This window comes from Parasteatoda tepidariorum, chromosome 2 (assembly GCF_982258835.1).
Source record: "Parasteatoda tepidariorum strain Cologne lab strain chromosome 2, Ptep-v5.0, whole genome shotgun sequence".
Taxonomy (NCBI): domain Eukaryota; kingdom Metazoa; phylum Arthropoda; class Arachnida; order Araneae; family Theridiidae; genus Parasteatoda; species Parasteatoda tepidariorum.
Window position 1 is genome coordinate 5,017,238 of NC_141756.1, and position 23,290 is coordinate 5,040,527.

Below are 23,290 nucleotides of genomic sequence, written 5' to 3' on the forward strand. Positions count from 1 at the left end.
AGTTTGAAGGCTTTCTCTAGTCCTGCGTCGTTTAATTTATCTAAATTTATTATCAGCAACTCATTTTTATGTCCAGAAATGAACAAAACATCTCACTTAATTTAAATTTCGAATTATTTTTTGAGTAATTAAATAGTTTATATAACGGTATTTCGATGAATTTCCGCTGCTTTATTACTCAAAAACAGTTGAATGAAAAAATCATGAAATTAAGCATAATTATACAGAAATGTTTAAGAATCATTTGGATATCAAAATAGTTTTGATGCGGTCATTAGTTGAGTTATTTCATGTCAAAGTTGAAGATATTTAGCATTATGTAACTCAGCTTAGCGAAAACTATTGACAGGGTGATTATAATTTTTGTCAGCTAATACTCTTATATTTAAAAATGAACAGGTCTTTTTATTTTGTTTAAATTTCAAATTAGTTTTGGAGAAATCAAATAGTTTATATTGACGAGTTTTAAGATTTGATGTAAAGGAAAAATTAAGCGTAGTAAATGTAAATGCGTTGTTGCTAGAAACAAAATGTTAGATAGGGAGATATTGTCAATGTACCAATGGCATACTTGCAAGTGACGTAATGTGGGAGTATTGATCCTGATTGGTTGTTGAAACGTGGCATTTGTTTACGTTTGCAACTGTTCTTTTCATTCCATTTCGAGTTAGCCAAGCCCGTCAAGTATGAATTCTCTTGAGTGACACATTTTATATTCTTATGCAAAGATTTCAATTCTTTCATTATATATTTCTTACTTAACACAAAGACTGGCATGAAACCATGTGGAACATGAACGAACTAATTATGCATCGAAGTTGCCAGGTACACAAAACAAAAATATATCACGGTTACAATAAAATGCATAAGCAAATAATAAATCTAAGTTAAGTAAAAGACGCAGACGAGAGAGAATTATATTTCAACAAATTTATTTTTGTGCGATACTGCGCTGTATTTAACCAACCATGTTAATTAACATTCTGACTTATGTGGGGGAACTTAGCTCAACTTTAAAGCGCCATTTTGCTTATAAACGATCAACTGGAGCTGACGTCATAGGTCACATGTGTGGGTATCCGTGATCATCTTCTTGGAAAGCAAGTACGCGATTGAGGAATCATTGTAAGAAAATTTACTTCCTTTGCATTTCATCAAATATCTGAATTGTCACATTATGTTATATGTTGAGGTTTAAAGTCCAGCTTCCAAAATAACTAAAGTATGAAAAATATTAAAGTATAAAATCTAGATTATCAAACAAAACGAAGCTTAGATCGAGAAGAAATATGAAGAAAACACCATAACAGTTCTGAAAAGTGACGAGAGATAGCAAGTCATTCGTTTTCGCAATCTTTCTAATAATCATAAATCAATTTTGTAATAGTTTCAGTCCATTATGCTTGTATATCGACTGTACTGATATGTACTCCGTCGAAATGTACTTGAATTTCAGTTCTTCCCAGCTGACAACGAGAATTATACTCTGAGAAAGAAAGTATAGGGTCTAATCTATCAGAATATAGTTAAATTTACCTTGTTTCTGGTTCTATGGGAACACTTTAGTAAGATTTTGGTTTAACCATAAAATATAGTGATAAAATTTAGTAAATGGGGCAGAATTTGGGAACTTTATCATGACTTTTTAAAGCATGTCATAAAAACCATTCATTCGGTCAAATTTACTTTTCAGTTTTGTACTTTTTTATGAAATATATAGTAATAGTAATTTTGAAAACCAGAATTTCCGGTAAACTGTTACCATCTGAAGAGAAAGATTACCAAATGAATGGTTTAAAAATACCATTTTTAATTTCATTACTGAAATTAAGGTTTTTTTTAAAAGTTTTCTTTATTGTCACGTATGGTAAAATATTAAAATCTCGTGAATTTATTTGGTAGTTACGAAAAGTAAACTCAGTATATCGATTTTTCCTATGTAGCATAATGATTAAATCAAAACTACATTTTTAGGAAATTGGTGAAGTCAATCCGCTTCATACGTAAATTTTTAGCAATATTACGGAATTGTTACTTAATGTTATTCTCATACAGTACAGAAATTTTACTGAAATTTCTTTCTCCGTTTAAACAGCTGAAAAGAGGCGTTAAAAACATTAAAGCACATTTTGATCTTTTTGCAACAAATATGTATTGGTTTGGCACAGCTTAAAAGATTTTAGAAGCAACACAAATGTTTAAGCAGCAAATATGCTGTAATTGTGCACAATTAAAAGAAGCATTAGAAAATGCTAAAAAAAGCACTAAAAGCATAATAAGACGAACGATTTTCCACGAATTTTATTTCGTTACAAATAGTGTATTGCTTACCTGTCTTCTACGTTAGGATCAAAACTACATGGTTAGCTTGATCAAATTCTGTAATTTACCACGAACCACATGGATTTGTTATTCCACGCAGGTGACGGAAAATTATTTTTGAATAAATATAGTAGGCAAGGTACATTTTTTACGTCGCGACCGTCTGTGAAGCATCCTGAGGATGATCTGTAGACATGGCAGCGCAATTTTGATCCTCAGCAGAGGGAAAGGCTCCCCTGCTTTGGTAGCCTGACAACTTGCGCTTGAAGTTGAGCACTTTACTGCGGAACAGTTTAACAAGGACCGATACCGCGCAACCTCGGTCCCTCAGCAGGCTGATCAAAGTGGTCACCCACTCGCTTACTGACCGCAGACAGTGATGCACTACTGGGAGCAGTGTCGTTACGATCAGTCCATCGCAGGATGAATAGTAGATTAGGAATTATTACGAAAACTTAAATAAGCTGCATAATAAATACAAAATTATAACTAAAAATAAACTGAATTTTTCACTATATTAAGGGTGTTAAAAGCATTCGACGCAAACAAAGATTTATATAATGAGAAAAAGCTTAATGTCATTAAATTTACTACGATCGTGCAAAGAAAACAACAAGAAGACGAATGTTTTTCATTTTTGTTTTCTGAATAGGTTTCAACTAAGTCCTAAAATGAAATCGAAAGATAGAAAGCGGCTGCAAGGAATAAATGAAATTGTAAGAAGAGGGAAAAAAGCATCATTACTAAGTTTTCTCTCATTTCAAATGTATTAAACGTGAAAGGTCAAAGTTCACAAGAACCCTCTTTCCGATGAAATAATAAGTTTTTTCTTCCTAAGATTTTCTTTGCGTGTACCTATACTTCAGAAGTTAAGAGCATTCTCTTACATACAACTTTGAATGCAACGTTATTTAAGGAACATGTTTTGAAATGGAATACAAATAGCGTTTCTAGCGTTGTTTAATGAATAGAAATCTGTTGTTATTGGACAGGAAACTGAAGAATTTAAACGTCAAGAAGTAGTATTATGAAAACTGATGTATAAATATTGAAATTTGTAGATATTTTATAATAATTTATTTACGATTTATTAAAAATTAGCTATCTAATGAATATAAATTTCCTGTTTTAATTCATAAATTACCATATGGGTAACATTTACCATATGGGTACATTTTAGAGTAATTTATTTGCGATTTATTGGAAATGGAATACATATAATGCTATCTAATGAATACAAATCTCTTGTTATTGTATAAGAAACTGAAGAAATTGAACGTCCAAAAGTAGTATCATGAAAACTGATGTATAGCTATTGAAACTTGTGGATATTTTAGAATAATTTATTTACGATTTATTAAAAATTAACTACATATAATGCTATCTAATGAACATAAATTTCTTGTTTTAATTCATAAATTACCATATGGGTAAGAAATAACCATATATTATTTCATTATATGCCTAAAATATTTTATTTTATCAATTTCAATGTTTATTATCTTTTATTTTCTCATTAACATTTTTTCAAATATTTATAAATAACTGTATCAAAAAATATCACTCAACATCCTTCTATAATATTTTGTTTTGTTATTAACAATGGTAATTATATATATTCTTTCTCTTTCACATTTTTGTAAACATCAATAAATAAATGCATCTACTCAAAAATAACGGATATGTGTTCTGGTTATATGCGAATTATATTATATTTTATAATTAAAATTTATGAATAAATATGTTTTTTCTTCAAAAATACCACATACTGTCTAACTACCACTGGGAAGAAACGTCTGCCCAAAACCTCCAGAATATAGTAAAATTTACAGTACTTTTGGCCCAATGAGAAAACCAAAAAGCTCGGCAATTTTTACCGAAGAGCGTTGGTAATAATTTTGGTAAAATTAGCAATCAACTGTAATTAAAATATGTAATTTATTTTAGTAAGCGCGGTAAAATCCGGCAATTTTGTCATGATACCTTAGAGCAGGATACCTAGGGTACCATGGTACTTTCACGGACCATGGTACCTTCATGATACATTTATTAAAAGAAACCGTAGAGCATAGCATAAAGACATTTATTCGGTCAAATTTATTTCTCAACTTTGTATTTTTTTACTAAATGTGTAATAATAAAAATTATAATTTTGAAGTCCAGAATTTTGGGTAAAAAATTACCATATAAGCAGAAAAATTACCAAAATGAATGTTTTAAATATAGTATATTTTAGATTTATTAACTAGAATTATGGTTTTTTACCAGAACTGTCATTACCATACAGTACTCTAATTTACAAGATTTTTTTTCTCTGTGTATGTCCGTATTATATTTTATTTTATCACTAATATATTTTTTTCATGCATTTATAAATATATGTATATACTCAAAAATGCTACCTATCATCTTACTATATGCGTATTGTATTTTATTTTATAATTACCATTGAAGGTGAAATCTGGTGAATTGCGGTTATCGAATGCGCTTAGTTAAAGAATGAATATTTCAAGTTCCATAATATTTCAGGAGTTAAATCTTATTTCTTCTTAAAGATTGTTGAAGAACGTGACAAAGTTCCCGATTAAGAAACACTTTCCAATGGAGTTGAGCCGCGGGAAACAATCTTCCAACTTTACAACTGATTCAGCTCTTTTCCACGCATTGCTGATTCTAAAGTTTTCTCTCCCCTGCAAAGTGATCTAAGTCGATAATTTGAAATTGATTGATGTACGACCACCCTCCCTCCTTCTAAATGTGTTAAAGATTATATTCCCAATTAATCACCTAATACTAGGAAATATTGACAGCGGTCAAGTTTCGAAGTTTTGGTCCGGATATCTTATACAGAGAAAAAAACAAGTCGAAACTGCGAGGAACACGGATGAAATTCACCACGTTTCTGGCTCTATGAAAGCACTGAACAATTTGGTTATTTTTATCGAAACGCTTTGGTAATAACTTTTGGTAAATGCAACACTATAATATAGTTTTGAAATAAGTGATAAAATTTAGAAGTTGTGGTAAAAATGTAGAAATTTTGTCATCATACCTTACAACATGGCATAAAACCCATTTTTTTCGGCTAAATTTACTTTTCAGTATTGTATTTTTTATTAAATATATGGTAATACGAATTTTAATTTTGAAAACCAGAATTTCCGGTAAATGGTTACCCTATAAACGAAAAAATTACCAAATGAATGGTTTAAATACCGTATATTTTGGTTTTGTTTACAAGAATTATGATTTTTTTTACTAGAAATGTCTCTTCAGTATGGTAATTTTACCAGAATGTTTTCTTAGTGCATGAAAAATAAAATAGATTGACTAGTTTTTAAGAAGCAAAATTTAAAATTTCGCCTTTGTGAGAGAGGAATACACGAAAAAATGAAATGAACGGTACCGGGTCAAAATTTTGGATCGATTTCTTGTCTAATCTAATACCGCATCTTCCAGATTGTGGCAGTGGAATCTGGAAGTCAGTGTTTTCACTACAGCGCGAGAACGCGAGAATCTCGCATATTTTTTTCTTTTCTCGCATTAAAAAATGATTACCGCGAGAAATTCGCGCATTCTATAAATCAATTTCAAAATTCGCCAATTTCTCGCATTTTGGAAAAAGCTTCGAATTACGCCATTTAGAATAAAATCCGTTTCACTTTTCTTCCTGGATCTTTCATTATTTTCAACATCTGCCCCATTATCTAGCCTCCTTATTTACCAGTATTGTTCAGAAACTTTTCGAACAGAACACAACCACGGAACCCCTTTCAGAATACATTTCTCTGCAACCACGTATTTACCGCAGGTAAGGTTTCTTCATGTAAGACGTTAAAATTTTTTATGCACTTATGTAAGATGGACAAATACCTTGTAAAGGCAAAATCTTCTATGATGATGCACCAAAAATATTCAAAGCTTTAAAAAATAGAAGACGTTGAAAATGTATTTTAATTAAAGAAATGATTTTTTTTTCAAGAGTTTTTGTGTTTTTTTAGTTTTTAGAAATCTCACCCTGTTTTTGAGAAAGGGTGAGAAATTCTCACCCTTTTTTTTCTATGATGAAAACACTGCGTTAGCTCTCCTACTTTGATGGTCACGAATCTAAATCTAGTGAAAAAAAGTTATTTCTTTTTAGAGATATTTTTGTATAATTATATTTCGCATGTTCCGTAATTTAAAATATTGCCTGCACTAAACCATTACAATTGAATCCTAGTACGTAAAAATTTGATTATTAGGATTTAGCTAGCGAAGCAATCTGAATTGAATTGCGTAAGTAATTCCTATGGTTTTCAAGTGATAGGGAGAGATTAACACCTAGTTTTTAAAAAGTATAATATCTAATGAAAGAGGCCGGGATAGAGTGGTTGGTAGGGCACTGGGCCCATGTCCAAGAGTTTGAGGATTCCATCTCAGGCCGGCCTAAGACTCCCCGTGTAGTAAAATGGTGACTGATGCACGTTAAATCTGTCGAGTCACAAAGTCTTCCATTCTCCCATAGCAAATCAATACCTTTGGGATCCTGGAGTTTAATTGTCTTCTGGATTGGTTCAAAAATACAAGGCTACGGAGTTGAACATTAGTAGTTGTAAACCCAAAATGGGGTCTGCTGTAATAGATCGAATATAAAATGTATAATGAAGAGCCGTGATGACTCAGGGGATAGAGCTTTCGTTTTCCAATGGGGTGAACCGGGTTCGAATACCAGCTGGTTGATACGTATTCCACTTCCGACTTGCACCGACCACAGTGCTGACGTAAAATATTCTCGGTGGTTGATGGATCATGGGTTAGAGTCCCTTTGTCGTCAGACTAACCGTAGGTGGTCTTCGGAGGTTTTCCTCTCCATGTAGCGCAAATGCAGGTTAGTTTCATCAAAAAGTCCTCTACGAAGGAAAATTTCTTCCAATACTTGATCCAGGAGTTCCCTTGTCTTATGAATTGGGTTCAAAATGACAAGGCTACGGAGTTGAATATTAGTAGTCGCAAACCCTAAATTGGGTCAGCTGTTCAATGACGGTAATGAAATAAAATATCTAATTTAAAAAATCTGTGATAGGTATGCAAATTAAATGCTTTTCACCATCAGTGATATTTTTTTTTCATTTTCTGTCCGATTCTTGTAATTATGATGAATGTGAAAATGCATAAATATTGCCTTATATGGAGATATCCACCGAGAATACTTCAATACTTTTTAAAAAAGAATTTCATTTATAAAACGAAGCATATACATTTTTATTCGGCTTAAAACAAAATAATTATCTTATTGTTCGGAAAAAAACTTTATATCTAGAAAACTATATATAAAAATAATTATCGTATTGTTCGGAAAAATTATGACATTTCATAAAAAATAAATTTTTTTTGTGTCTAAAAAAAGAAAAGAGATCAAGATTTTAATATAAGTATTATTTGTAACTCCTAGAGTATTCAAGTTCAATTTTGTATGAAATAACTTATTAATCTTATTTTTTTGAAAAGTACTTGAAAATTATGACATGTATTTAAAAATGTTATTTTATGGCTTTCTAAATTAAAGAATTAATTGAGTGATACAAAAAATCCTGCTTCGACCCAATATATTTTTGGTTTTATCATTCTTTGTAACTCAACTAGTATCGTAACTGATTAAATATAGCAAAAAGCCAAGAAAATTACTAAGTATTTCTCTAGCACTTTAAAAGCTCTAAAAATTTACCGCCGAATTAATTAATTATCTTAATTTATAAGCTTCTCCCTTTTCTTTCTTCTTTTCCCTTTTGCCCAGGAGTTTTTCCCCAAGTTTGAAAGCAATCTAATATACTTTTTTTCTGTTGGCTTGTCTCGAAGATGGGAGGTACCTTTCTTTTCTTCTTATAAATTGAAGGGAATTTGATAAATGTCGGTTAATTTATACCTAACACTGAGAGGGGGGGAGGTAGAGGTTCTCTTGAGGTAAACGTGACAGCCATGACGGAAGGGGGAAGGGGAGCACGCTAGTTTACGAACATGGTTAATTAAAATAGCGTTCATCAATCTATGAAAAGGGATTTTCTGCTGTCAACTATCCACCCTTTTCTGGTTTTCCAGTTTTAAGTGTACGCTAATTTTGATGAAATTAACTGAACCGGTGGTAAAAAGGGAGGAGATATCGGTTGACGTATTAATCGTTACCTCATTCATTGTTCGTATTAACTAGTTTTGGATTTAGAGGTGAGACAGAAATATTTTAACAGAATGCAATTAAAGTGAGGGAGGTGGATTAACTTTTTTCATTATTTAAAAAATAGTAGAAAAAATTTATATTTTAAATTCCTGCTCTCAAAACACTATACTGCAGCAAACGTTTAAATTCAATTAGTTAATTAAATACAAACAGAATTTATAATGACAACTCTTTCCTCGCCATTTGGGATTTTAGATCGAAATTTTAATTTTTGTCACCTCAATGTTGATTTGCTTATAACAAACTTTTAATGATAGAATATTTACTGATATCTTTCAAAATCAGTAGAAAAATGTTTTTAGATTTGATAAAATAGCTACATAAGTTTTTTTTAAAGAAATGGCTTCATAATTATTAGGATTTTCATGGAATTTTTGTCAAAAATATTCAATTTTAAAATTATCGGTAACTTAAAACTTAAGTTTCTTTGAAATCTTGAAGATAAGTATTTTTTCCATAGAATGGGGTATGTAAGTTTTACTTGTAGAATACTGTTATTATAAAGCAAACGGTTATACTGAAATATTTAATGAAACAATCTGCTACAAATATTTTCAATTTTATGGTTTCTGTTTTATTAATAAAGCCTTACAAATCCTCAAGAAAAGAAAATTCCTTCCCAGAAATCATTCTAAAATTTTGAATTGTCTTGAGAATTCGTGGAAACATGTTAATTTAGGAATAGAATTCAATGGTGCTTTGCAAAATTAAACTTTCCTTCAAAAATGCTGTCTACTATTTCCAGAATGAGCATAGGGTTCGTTACATCATTAGTATTGTTAGAGTATTCGCATTGAAATTAAGTATTTTATTTAAATCATTTCCAAGTCGTATTTTTTGCGTTGTTAAGGATCCAACTAACTGTCTTTAATTTTCCAGTGATAAGGATTTCCTTACAAAAGTTTAAGGTGTTTTTGACTTTTATTTGAAGTTTTTTTTTTGAGGTTTTGAGGTTGATTTGAAGTTGACTTCAAAAACAATCTTTAAAAAAATCAAACCCCCAACGTTTAAAATCAAGCTGTATAAATCAGTTTTATTAACACTTTAGATTATTTTGAGGTTGATAAAAATATACCTTATAGCAGTGTTTCCCAAACTTTTGACTTTTGTGTACTCTTTCTAAATTTTTTGTAACGCTGTGTACCACTAATAAGAAAATGAATGTATTTTTTTACTATAAAAAAATTGCACAAAAGTTAAAAATCGCAACTGGCTGTTGACACTACTAATTACTAACTGTTAACTCTGCAATATTTAACCAATAGAAAAATACGTAATCGTAAATTTTCATGGCTAGCTTTGTTTTTAAGTAAAATGATTTGAATTTTCGTTTTTGCAAGATATTTCGCATAAGAACGCGTACCCCTGTTGAACTGCTCCCGTACCCCAGGGGGTACGCGTATCACACTTTGGGAAACACTGGCTTAGAGCAACCCACTTACAGAGGTTGTTTTTGAGTCGTACATTATTTTGTCCCCACTTCAAACAAATAAGTATATTTGAGGTGTAAATAATTTCTCCCGATCTCATCAAAAAACAGTTTTATGTGAGGTTGATTTTATAAGGTGTAAATGATGTTAAAATTATGGTTTATTGATAAGGCTATTTTTGATGTAAAACATAACCTTATGCCAAAGATTTACTTTTAACCTTAAACCAAAGATTTACTTTTTACATCGGTCAACCTCAAGAAAACTTAAAAACGCCTTTTTTTTTTGTAAGGGTTGTTTGTGGGTCTTTCAAACCCATTTGTTCTCATTCCCTTCAGCAAAAGATAAATAAATAAATAAATGCACAAAAGACATCAGATAGTAATGTCAGACGAGTAAAATGGCTTAAATCAATAATTTTATTTTAAATGAATAAAAATCTTAATAACACCAGAACCAAGACGTGGACAAAATAATGGAAACTTAATACGTTTTTTCATATTTCTCAAAAAATACTTAAGGAATCATTTTATAACTACCGAAATGTTTAGACATGCAATTTCTTATACTTATCTTTGAAATTTAAAGCTTTTAGAAGTTCGAAGGACCAACAATTAATTGCAAACGAAAACAAATGTTTTTCAACACCCTATGCCAAAAATGTAGGAATAAATTTTTAACTTGTAGCAATTATTTTGGTTATTATATGCAATGATTGCACAAAATTGTATAAAACCTAGCTTAAATATTTATGGAGATATGGATGTTTTTATAAAAAAAAAAACTAATTCTTTTGTCTTACGTTTTTTTACTACAACTTTAAAAATATTCAATAAAATGAAGCAAAACTTTTAGAACAATTTAAAATTAACTAAAAAATTTTTGCTTTAAAATTTAAAAAAAACTTCGTCGATAACTGTGCAAAATTAAAGTAGTTCTTTTATACTGCGCAAGCACGTAAAAATCTAAAAAAAAAATTTCTTCATAATTTTGTAATGAATCCTATTTGGCCACTAGTGAAAAAATCAGATTTGAATATCCTAATAATTTAGAAAGTTTCAAGCAATTTCCTAAGTAGTTTTTTGTAATTTTTAAAGAAAATTGAAAATGATCAGGGGTTTTCTACAAATTTTATTTGTATCAAGAAACAAAATTAAATAACAAATAATAATACCCTGCAATAAAGGCTCATACAGAGAAATATGATTGTATAAGGAAATGAAACGTTCAAAAAAGATACTTTTATGTGGGGGGGGTCATTTTTAATAAATCTTATTTAAAAGTGTAAAATAAAATTCGAGGAAAACCCCTTATCATTACGAGTTTTCTTTTAAAAAAGTGCGAAAAGTATTTACAAAATTGCCTGAATATTTTTAAATTTTTGAGCTATTCAAATTGGCCTTTTCTTTTTAGTTGCCAAATGCGATTTACTACAAAATAAAGAAAAAACGTAGTTAAATTTTTCCCGCGTATGCGTAACATGAAAGAACAACTTGAATGACTCATATCTTGTGAAATTTTAAACAAATTATTTTGAAAATCGAAAGCAATAATTTTGAAATTTATTTCAAACTGCTCCAAAAATTTTGTTTAATTTTATGGAATAATTTTGAAATAATAGCAAAAAAACCTAAGACAAAAAATTAGTTTATTTATTTTTAAAAAAATGTCAATGTTTTCATAAATATTTGGACTTGGTTTGCGAAATTTTGTGCAGTTATCACATATAATAACCAAAATAATTGCTACAAGTTGCAAATATGTTGTTTACATTTTTTCTAAAACATTATTTTCCGTTTGTAGTTTACTGTCATTCCCTCATACCTCTAAAAGCTTTAAATCTTCTTGATAAATATGAAAAATTGCATAACCTAAGTACTTCTAAATTTGTAAAATGATTCTCTAAATATTGTTTTAGAAGGATCAAAACAATGTGTCAATATAGATGTGTTTCCATTATTTTGTCCAACCCCTGTAATTCAATTGAATAATATTAGTTACAACCAGTTAAACGTAAAATATTACATAGAATATAAAACATCATTTGTTTAGACAGCAATGTTAGAAGCATACATCAGTATAAGTCAAAAATTGTGCTTCATATATATAAAACCATTATAAGCACTAATTGTGCCAACTTAATTTTGCCCTCTTTCGATTCAGCGTAAAAAATATATTGGACGCAATATCTTTAAAGAGATATTTTTTTTTAAAATTTTACCCCCTTTTACGTCCTTAACTTTCATTTGTTGAAAATTGCTCAAACTTACTAAAAGCAGAGGGGGAAAGACCAGATACCTACTCTGGAATTCAGTCACATTTTTAAAACACTTTCCAGATTCTCCCTAAATTTTTCATTTCCCTTTTCATCGTAAATATGAAATAGGTAATATCGTACGTTAAGCCTAATGATTTAAACAAGCAAAAAATATAATTATGCCCACTGATAAAAAGAAACTTGTCGAATGCAATGAACAAAGTTGGGCTAAGCGTCTTTAAGCAAATTTAGGGTTTTTAAATCTTCAATAACAGTAGAATATGCTATGATAATTTCTTTTTAAATATTGTATGTCAAGCTTAAAACAAAAGAAATGCACTGTTAGAATTTTCATTCTAAAATTATGGTAAAATATCCGGCAGCAGTCTGTCCATCCCATTAACAGAAAAATTTGCGGTAAAGATTATTTTTCACCTTTACTATTTTGAAACCGTTTACAACTAGTATGGTTATAAAACCATGAATACAAATCTATACGGTTTTTTAACCATTTACAGCTACCATAGTTTCAAAACCTTTGAAAAGAAATGCAACTGGACACAGGAGTCAGGCTTCTCATTAAGTAATAGGCATTGGAGAGTGCGTGACACAAATTGGAGAGGGCAGGACACTAGAAACTCTTCATGTGTTAAAGAGAATGAGGGACTCGAACCCCCGTTCTGTCGGTCATGAGATTAACAGATTAGTCCTTTCTGCTATAATATGCACGCAGTTGCAAGGAACTAAGTTTGCTTCATTAGGTGGGATTAGTTTATGCAGTAAAATTCTGTTTATTTAACGTTTTTAGGTAAAAATTAGTTTGCAAATAGTTTTTCTCACTGTTAATAGTTTGATTACCATCTTATTTATGGTTGTTTGACTGATATGGTAAAATAACAGTTAAATACATTGTATTTGGCCATTTTTTCCAAGAAATTTCGTACAGTGTCATTTCCTTTTATAATATATACAGTGCTTCAACTTTTAAAAAATGAATTCATAAGGTTCAAAGATTGCAGTTGCAGTCAATTGCAGTCAATTACATAAATTAAATGAACATTTAGCATTTATAGCTTCCATTTATTATGACTAATGTTAGAAACAAACGATGATGAATGCTCGTAATCACGAAATTAACTAATAAAATATAAATTTGTATATTTACGAACGAAACTAAGCTACACACTATTATGCAAACTTGAGGTTTCGCTCAATCTTTATAGAGGATGCTATGATAAAGCAAAAAGTTTCTGTTGCACTCGAGTTATTTGTATATTTAGTACATTTATTAAAAACAAATATCTTGCTTATTTTTTATCTGTTTTAAACAGATAATATTAATTGCTAAGTCCTTTGATTGAGGAAAACGAAAAAAAAAGATATCGATAGTAAATATATCTTTTTATGAAATTAGAATTACGTCAAATAGTGGTAAATTTACGTATTATATGATCGAAGTCAAGATAAACGATATTCTGCAAATGATTTTTTATATTTAAATAACAATCATACTTTAAATCTAATGTTTAAAACAATCGATTGCGAGTACTCGTACTCATTAAAATAACTAATAAAGAATAAATATATTCTTTGAATGAAATTGACACTTCTATGCAAAATTGGTGTTCTTTCTTTCCTTATTTTAGAATGCGTTATGATTGGCAATCATCGTAAAAGCATCGGTTAATATTGCACTCCGGATATATCGATATTTTTTATATTCTTGAAAAGTAAAAAATATCTTGCATATAATTGATCTGTTTTGATTAAAAAATAGACTATGTTAGGCCCATTGATTAGAACAAATAAAAAAAAAAGTCGAAAGTGAATATTTTTTCTCGGGAAATTTGTATTATGTCAACTAATAAAGAATAAATTCGTGTATTCAATCAGCGAACTTTAGTTAAATAGTATTATTATGTAAATTTAAAAATTCATTTTTTAGAACACGTCATTATAAAGAGAAAAACTAAAGGGATTTTCATGATATTGCTTTTGATTGTGTCGTATGTTATTATAGTATCGTTTTTAATGGATACATAGTATCGCTCGTACTAATCGCATATCGTACCGTTTGAACTAATCATATCGTTTTTTTAATATTAGGAATCACCACATGTTCTAAAAGGAAAGAAAAAGAACGATATTGAAAATTTGTTCTCTTGAAATTAGAATTACATTAACTAATGAAGAATAAATTCATGTATTCCATGAGCGAATTTGAGCTAAACAGTATTATGTAAATTTAAAAATTTATTTATTTAGAACATGTCATTATAACAAGAGAAACTATAGGAATTGTTATGATATTACTTATTTGAGAATAAAAATGTTCACGTAAAGTTTTTTCAAGATTATAAACTTTAATTAAGTTGTATATTATTATAGTATCATTTTTATAGGCATATCGTATCGTTCATATTGGTCATGTATCGTATCTTTTTTTAAATACTGAGCCATACCGTGTGTTTTCAAAAGTAAAAAGAAAACGATATTGTGTCGTATGTTATTATCGTATAGTTTTTAATAGACATGAAGTATCGTTTGTACTGATGATATATCGTATCTCTTTTTTAAAATACTGAGACTTACCATATGTTCTAAAATAAAATTAAAAAAAACGATATTGAATATTTGTTCTCATGAAACTAGAATTACATTAACTAATGAAGAATAAATTCATATATGCTATGAACGAAGATCAGCTAAACAGTATTATGTAAATTTTTTAAAAAAAAATTTCAGAAAAAAATTGTCATTACATTGGAAAAATCTATCGGGATTATTAGCATCTACTTAATGGAGATTCTCTTGATGAAAATTATCTTGCACTTTTTTTCCCAACTTTATCACTTTTAATTGTATATTATTATCGTATGGTTTTAATAGAAATATCGTATCGTTCGTATTTATTATAAATCCTATCGTTTTTTTAATACTGAAACATTCCGTAAGCTCGGAAATTAAAAAAAATACGATATTGAATATTTATTCCCGTAAAACTAGAATTACGTTAACTAATGAAGAATAAATTTATACATTCTATGAGAGAAGTTCAGCTAAACGACATTATGCAAATGGCTTTCTCTTCAAAGTCTGTTTTCAACATAACATCACCGAGTGCTAAACTGTTTCGCTAAGTTATTGGAAACATCCATTTTATTAACGAGTTCAACTTAGAAACTCCTTAACAATGAAGTTTCTGAACGAAATCCTGAAAATCCAGCGCTTCTGAAGTTTATCAAAACGCTACGCTTGTTTATCTTTTCGGCCTCGATTAAAACTTCTCCTTCAGATGAAGAATGCAACTTCCCCCTCACCAAGTCATTTCCCCCAAACGAATGACACCTAACGGTATTTTTAAAAATGATTTTAAAGAGAAAACACCGGGGCGTACGCTTTAAGATCTTGGAGGCGGGCCCCTGTGAATAAATTAAGGTTGGGAAAAGGCGAAATCAATAGATGCTGCAACTGCGCAGCTAGAGAACTCTTCATTTCCATAATGATATTTCATCTTGTTCATTTTAAAGACGAGGACTATAAATAGAAACCGATCTTCCACTTTTTCCCTCATCTTGACCCCTCTTCCCTCCTTTAAAGACGACTCCAGATTTTTCCCCAAATTAAGTTTTCAAATCTTAGGATGATGCTTACTTCGTACCTGCTGAAGATTTGAGCAAAAAGAGGAGACTTTTGATTTCTGATAAACTCATTTCGATGTAGGCAGATTTATGGCGTAAAGTAGGCTCTTGAAGTTGTTAATGCGGGTAAAATTTCAAGTAAATTTTTTTAAAATGATAATCGGTTTTTAAATTCGGAACTTAGAACGAAAGATATAAAATTACACGCTTTTCGTTATTGGTAATTAAAGGATTGAATTGTCTGTTTATGCTAAAAAATCTTAAATAACATGGCCTCCACTTTTTTGGATGTTCAACTTGCATTTTGTTTTGTGGCACAAAAACTGTATGGCTTAACCCTTTGACGTAGAATTTTTATTAAATATATTTTTCATTCTTTTTTTTATTTTGTATTAATTAAGCCAAAGTAAGTATATTTAGCATTTTAATAACTGATTGTTTTCGAAATACAGCATGAAACACCAGTGTTTTCTTCTGCGCTTAAGGTAAAGATACCCATACGCGACGGCCCACTTCCAAACAAAAATTCAGGTTGGTCAGAGCTCGTGTTCGCCAGAACGTGAGTTCGAATCAAGCCGGCCGAATAATCCTCGTATATTAAATGGTGACTGGTGCACGTTAAAACTGTCGGGACACAAAGTCTTCCAAGTTTCCTCTGCTGGTACTGAATAGGAGATTGTTCGTTCACTGACAATTGAAGGTCAAAATGACAATCCATGGCTGAATTAATGGAAAATGATTGGGTTCTTTCTGTAAAACGGGCTGTGACGTGTATGTGGCTGAAGTCATACTTTTGGCCATTGATGGCGCCACTGAAAAATTAAAAAACACACCCTCTGCTTTAAAAATTCGCTCGATTTTCGTGTCATAAGTAACATAATTTTTTAAATTTGAACTTAATTTCTGTAATTTAGATTTAAAGGCATCAGTTATACATCATTGATATTCAATTATGGTCAAAATCTATTCTCGATGAAATTTTGCTAAAGTATCACAAGATATTTTAAGCTACTTATTTTTTTGTTTTATTTTTTTGATTTTTATATTTTAGTACAAATATGTCCGACAATTGAACAGACTTTTTTAGTAACTATTCAACTGTGTTTTAGAATTTAAAAAAAAACCAAAATATATTTTTGCTTACAGCTAGAGCGTCAGATTATATATATATATATATATATATATATATATATATATATATATATATATATATATATATATATATATATATATATATATATATATATATATATATATATATATATATATATATATATATATATATATATATATATATATATATATATATATATATATATATATATATATATATATATATATATATATATATATATATATATATATATATGAGCTGTTATTTATTAACTGCTAAAATTGTGGTCAAAAATTACCCTGCGGGCCGCTCTACAGTTTGTAGGAATACAACTAAAGGATTGAAATTGGACGGGATGAAACAGCCATTTTTATTTATAAACTTAGCACGAGTTTTCTTTTTTTTTTTTTGAAAGTTAATGCCCTTTTATGTGTTTTTTTTTTCAAACCTTTATTTTTAAAAAAAATAAAGTAAAAAAAAGGGATTGTTTATTTATAGGTTGTTGGAAAAATATTAATTTTCTTTTTCGTGATTTTTATTTTTTTATGCTCACGCTTGAGTTAAAGCTACACAAATAGAAGAAAGAAAGAAAGATGACACGTTGCCATAGATGTGTACTATAATTTAACGTTTTAAAAACATAAGAAACTTAATTAAAATGTACAAGATATAAGAGAGATGATAACCAGTACGAGAAATGAAAACCGTTTCTAATTTGAATTTATTTAATGACATCAGTATAATAAAATAATTTAAAAGAGTCAATAAAGTTAAATTGGATTTTCAAGAATATTTTGCGCATTTACAAATTTACTTTATTCTAAGTCGTATATTTCTAAAAAAGGACGCATTTTCTGTAATTATTTAAACAAAAATAAATAAATAAATAAACAGACGCAGAAAAGTTAACTTTAGAAAGAGAATGATAAAAAAATTATTTTAGTACCTTACACAGAAATTCATTTTATTTTATTTTTTATGAAACGCGAATCAAAACTGAAGTTACTGGCGTGACACGAATCCTCTGTTATAAACATTTTGTTCCATTTTACAAATAGAAAACAAGCAAAAGGAGAATTCATACCTGGCGGACATAGAGAATGAAAACATCAGTCATGCCGACATAAACAATGGCCACAATGAACTGATGTTTTCACTGCTCTTTTAAAATTGTAAAAGCCTTCCCCGCATTATTTCGCCCTGCGTTTCTAACATGGATACTAAGCGACCGAATTCCAGGGTGGCAGGTCATTATTTTTGTGCCGTGTTCAAGGGGATTTGGGAAAACTAAGTGAGCCATGCACTGAAAATATATCTCTATAATTTAATGTTAAACGTAAAGAATTAAACTGGCCCTTATCGGCAATTCCGAGAATTTTGTGTTAGTACGGAATGCCTTGTTAGTGCTATCGATAACTGCAAAATAATTAAAGCTACATTGTCCTCAATTTAATAAATAAGTAAATTACGTAATAAATTTAGAATACTGTTTAAATACTAAAATATTCAATTGCGGTATAATTAAATAACTTTATCATGATACTTAAGAGCATGGCATAAAAGCCATTTATTTGATTAAATTTACTTTTCAGTTTTGACTTTTTTTTTTTTTTGCTCAATGTGTGGTAATAAGAACTATTTAATTTTGAAAACTAGAATTTTCGGTAAACTGCTACTATATGAACGGAAAAGTAGCAAAATGAATTCTGTTAAATTAACAGCGCAATTACATTTTTGGAGTTTCACATGTAATAATACTTCACAAATAAAAATATTTCGCATTGTAATATAGCTTATCAATTGCTGCCATTTGTTAGGTAGGCTTTCTTTTTAAATTTTATACTCTTATTTTTATTTGTAAACATCCAGATTTTTTTGGTTTTATAGTGGCTCCTCGTGAATGCTCAAATTTTTTTCTTTTTGCGTAGAGAAAATATTGTTTTAAGATATTCAACGAAAACTTATGAAATAATTTATGTTAATTTCCATCACTAGACAAAATAACAAATTTACTCTGAAATTTTTACTGTGAATTAAATGTAATCTTGATTGAATGCCTGCAAATGACGTCATCATAGGCAAATCGTAGCGTTTGACGATTCAGAAGCCAATCAGGTTCGAGACACTGGCATGACGTCGCTTACAGGTATCCAATTAAATTTGATTGAAATCACATGGTTAAGCATAGTCACTTCAATTCTTCTCGAGTTGCTAGCACCCGATTGTTTTCAGAGCTTAAAAGTTATATCTGTGTAATGCTCCAAACTTTTGAGAACTGCCCTTATACATACAAATATCAATAAAACATTATTTTTAATTCACGGAAACTCTGTTTTAAGTTTGAAAATAAAATAAAATTTCCTTTAATCTATAAAATAAAATAAAAATCTAATAAAATAAAATAATAAAATTTTTTCAATTAAAAAAAAACATTAAATCGATTGGTTAATTTGTGAAACATAAATAGTTTCCCTGCCTCATCTAACATGATGAGGGAAACGGTAGAGTTGCATCCAAACCAATTGTGTCTAAGGAGAGTTACAGTGATTACTAAATTAAGCCAATCACGTCGGTGCGATTGCTTTGATTTGGTTAGTTCGGGGACTTAACTCACACGAATAGCTCAGGATCTAGACGCTTGCAGTGTAAATAAGAAGTACACACAGAACTGCAATGATTTCCAGCTACTGCGGATCAATCTGATTTCTCAATTCTACTAAAGCGCTACAATTAACTAGTCGATAGGAGGTCAGAATATTTTAAATTGAATATCAGTCCCAAATATGAAAAAAATAATGGGATCAGGAGAGTTCTAAAATGAAGGAAAAACTTAAAAAATAATTTACATGTCTGATAAAATGTCAGTTTTGATTGAACTGATACTAAGTTTTCAGATGAATCAAAAGTTTTATAAAAAAAATATAAAATGTTTGTAGAATCGAATGTGTTTATGTTTTTAAAATTCAATTTTCACCAAAAATTTTGGAAAAAAGAATAAATTTAGGGTAATAATTAATTAAAAGGAAAAAATAAATAAACTGGCTGAATTGAAATACTATTTTTGGTCAATTAATCGTATATTTAAAAACAAGTTCTAAACATTGTATTAACACGGTTTATAAAATCATGCTATGTTCCCTCCCCCCTTTAAAAAAACGTTGTTAATTAAAATTATTCTAAAATGTTTTCTTTACAATATTCGTTGAGAATTTTCGCGTTTATGCTCGATTCCCTAAAACAATAAATCTATTTTAATATCTTGTACATTTTTTAAGAACTGCAGAGATTGAAACAAATATTTGAATCAGAACTCACCTCGCCTTTTGATGGCAAGGTTTTCAAAATTATGATCTTTTTATTCATATTAAAGATAAAACATGAGATTGAACATCTTGTCAATTGAACTATTTCTTGAATTTTTTTCTTACAGCATTCTTTGAATTCAAAACAAATATGATTGACCTAGAAAAACATTAAATCTATTATTTATTGCAATCAAGATGATTGCAGTTGACTAGCAAAAACATTTACACCCTCTTTTTCTTGAAATTACGATGAATTTGTTTGACAAAAAATAGTATTTAATCCATTTTTTTTAAATTTAAGATGTTTATAATTGGAAAATATTAAATGCGCTATTCTTTGAAATAAAGACGGATATGGTTTACTAACAAGCGCATTATAATATTAATAATTTGAAATCAGGACGATTATGGTTGACTAACAAATAATTAAATCCATTAATCTTTTGTGTCAAGACAGATCTGATTGACTTACAATATCATTAAATCCAATATTATTCGAAATCAAGACAGATAGGGTAGATTAACGAAAATAGTATATCCAATGTTCTTTGAGATAAAGATGAATATCGTCTACTAACAAAATGATTAAATCCACTATTATTTGAAATCGACACAGTTGACTAACAAAACCCATGAATTGAGATTGTTGCGGACTCTCAAAGAACTGTTTTCATAAAAATATGTAGAACTAATACATCACTTACACTTTAATACATTTACAAAGAAGTTACGCGCTGTTTGTTACTCTAGAAGTTATTTTTGACCTCCAGCTCCATTTAGAGCAGCTCAAGTTACAAGCACGAATTGAATAAAAACACTTATCTCGTAATTTATTTTAATGAAGCTCCATTTTTCTTTACATTTCGTACAGAGGATTATCAAGTTAACATAAAACGCCAAAAATAAAGCAAAAGAGTTTTTACAAAACGATGGAACAATTTGAATTGTAAACATTATGTTATAATTCATAACCGAAATTATTTTATGAAATTGTATCCTGAGTTTTGAAATGTTTGAATTTGATTTCTAACGTTAAGAATATTTGTTAAAGGAGTCTCTTTTGGGGGAAAAAGGATTCCAATTTCTCTATGTTAACCTACGGAAAAATGCATGCCCAGAATTTTCTTATTTATTCACAGACTAATTAATATTTTTGAATATTTTTTGCTTCATTTTACTAAATGAAATAGGTCCTATTGAACGCAATTACCAAATTTTAATTTTTAAAATTGTAAATATTTGTAAAGCTTTTTCAAAGTTTCAAGTTTCAGAAATGCAAATAATCTAAAATTTGTTAACTATGTTAAATCGAACACCTTCCAATGGATTCAATGAAAATAAAATTATTAAAAAATAGTAAGCAGTCCCTGAATAAATAAGGGACATTTTTCCCGTTTGTTAACATGGGGGAAATAAAATCATTTTTCCGTCTGAAGGGGTCTCATACCTTACAGAGAATAGTCTGAACAATTTCCTCATTTATTTGTTAAATAAAAAATAAATCAGAATATTTTTTGAAGTGTTTTATTTATTGAAATGTGTTAGATTTTATGGAAATAGCAAATTTTAAATTTTAAGGTTGCAAGTATTTTTTAAGCTAAAAAACTTTGAACTTAAAAGAAAAATTAATATTCAGGAAGTTTAAAATTGGATATCTTGGTTCAATAAAATGCTTTTTGGTGAACAAAAGGAAACAAATATATTCTAAATTCTGTAAAAAATATTCTGTATTCATATTAATAATCGTATTTCATGCATTGATAGATCAATTGGGCTGCGCAGAGTCACATTAGATCTAGCGTTATTTTACACATTGATCTTAATCTTTTACTCTTAAAAGATAAGGAAAAAAAATCACTTTTTTAATGTGTTATGTTGTTACACATTGATTTCAGACTCTTACTTTTAAGAGCCAAAAAGAATTTTTCTACAACTTTATTTTATATATTGATATGTTATACATTGATCTCACACTTTCACTCTTAAGAGAAAAGAAGGATAGTTTAATCATAAATATTATGTTACGCATTGATCACAGATTTTCACTCTTAAGAGCCAAGAAGGATATTTTTCTTTCATTTTTGTTGATTATGTATATTTTTATACATTAAGATCAGATTTAAGAGCCAAGAAAGCTATGTTATACAGTTATCTAGGATTAAATTTCTAGATATTTTGGTACCAAATTTATGATCATGTGTGTTTATTAGTTTGCCTAATTCCGTTTTGATAATTCTGTATTTAATTGTTTTGCTGTTTTTCGATGATCAATTGTTTTGATGCTATTTTATTAATTCTGATCATTATTTATTTACTTGTATCGTTATGTCGGTGTTTTAACCGTTATAAACAAGTTGGATTATATTTTAAAGTTCCATCGTTATCGGGTTAAGAGAGACTAGAATTTATTTTGCTCTATTTTTGCCCTTTCTAGGAACATTGTAACACTGAAAGAGGATTTAAAGCAATAAATTCATCTTAAAGTTATCGTATTTTTTAAACTCAACCCAAGAGACGAAAGGGCAAGTCAAAAATTAGAAAAAATAGTTTTTATTAAGTGTTTTTTTTTTTTTTGAGAGAAATTAACTCATCATGAAACCACAATAAGTAACGAAAATCTTCACCTTGTTAGCGTCGAGGCAATTAGATTCTAATGCATTATTTGTGTGACATTTAAATAGTTTAAGTTAACTCCATGGTTTGTGACAGGAGTGAGCAATATGTGTATAGAGCGATGGTGGCTCAAGGGATAGCGTACTCGCCTTCCAATGAGGTAAACCGGGTTCGAATCAAAGCATTGACTGGTCGATACGAATTCCATACCTACCTCGCACCGTCCACAATGCTGCGTAAAATATCCTCAGTGGTACACGGATCATGAGTTTGAGTTTCCTGTTCATCAGGCTAACCGAATGAAGTTTTCGTGGTTTTCCTCTCCATGTAACGCAAATGTAGACTAGTTCCTTAAAAAAAGTCAACCACGAAGCCAAATTTTTCCCAATATTTG

At 29.3% G+C, this 23,290-nt stretch overlaps 1 protein-coding gene across 14 annotated transcripts in view; it reads left to right on the forward strand.

Moving 5' to 3' along the window:
• Positions 1 to 23,290, forward strand: part of LOC107446947 (protein still life, isoform SIF type 1) — a 270,767-nt gene that overhangs the window by 16,457 nt on the left and 231,020 nt on the right. The window lies entirely within an intron of this gene.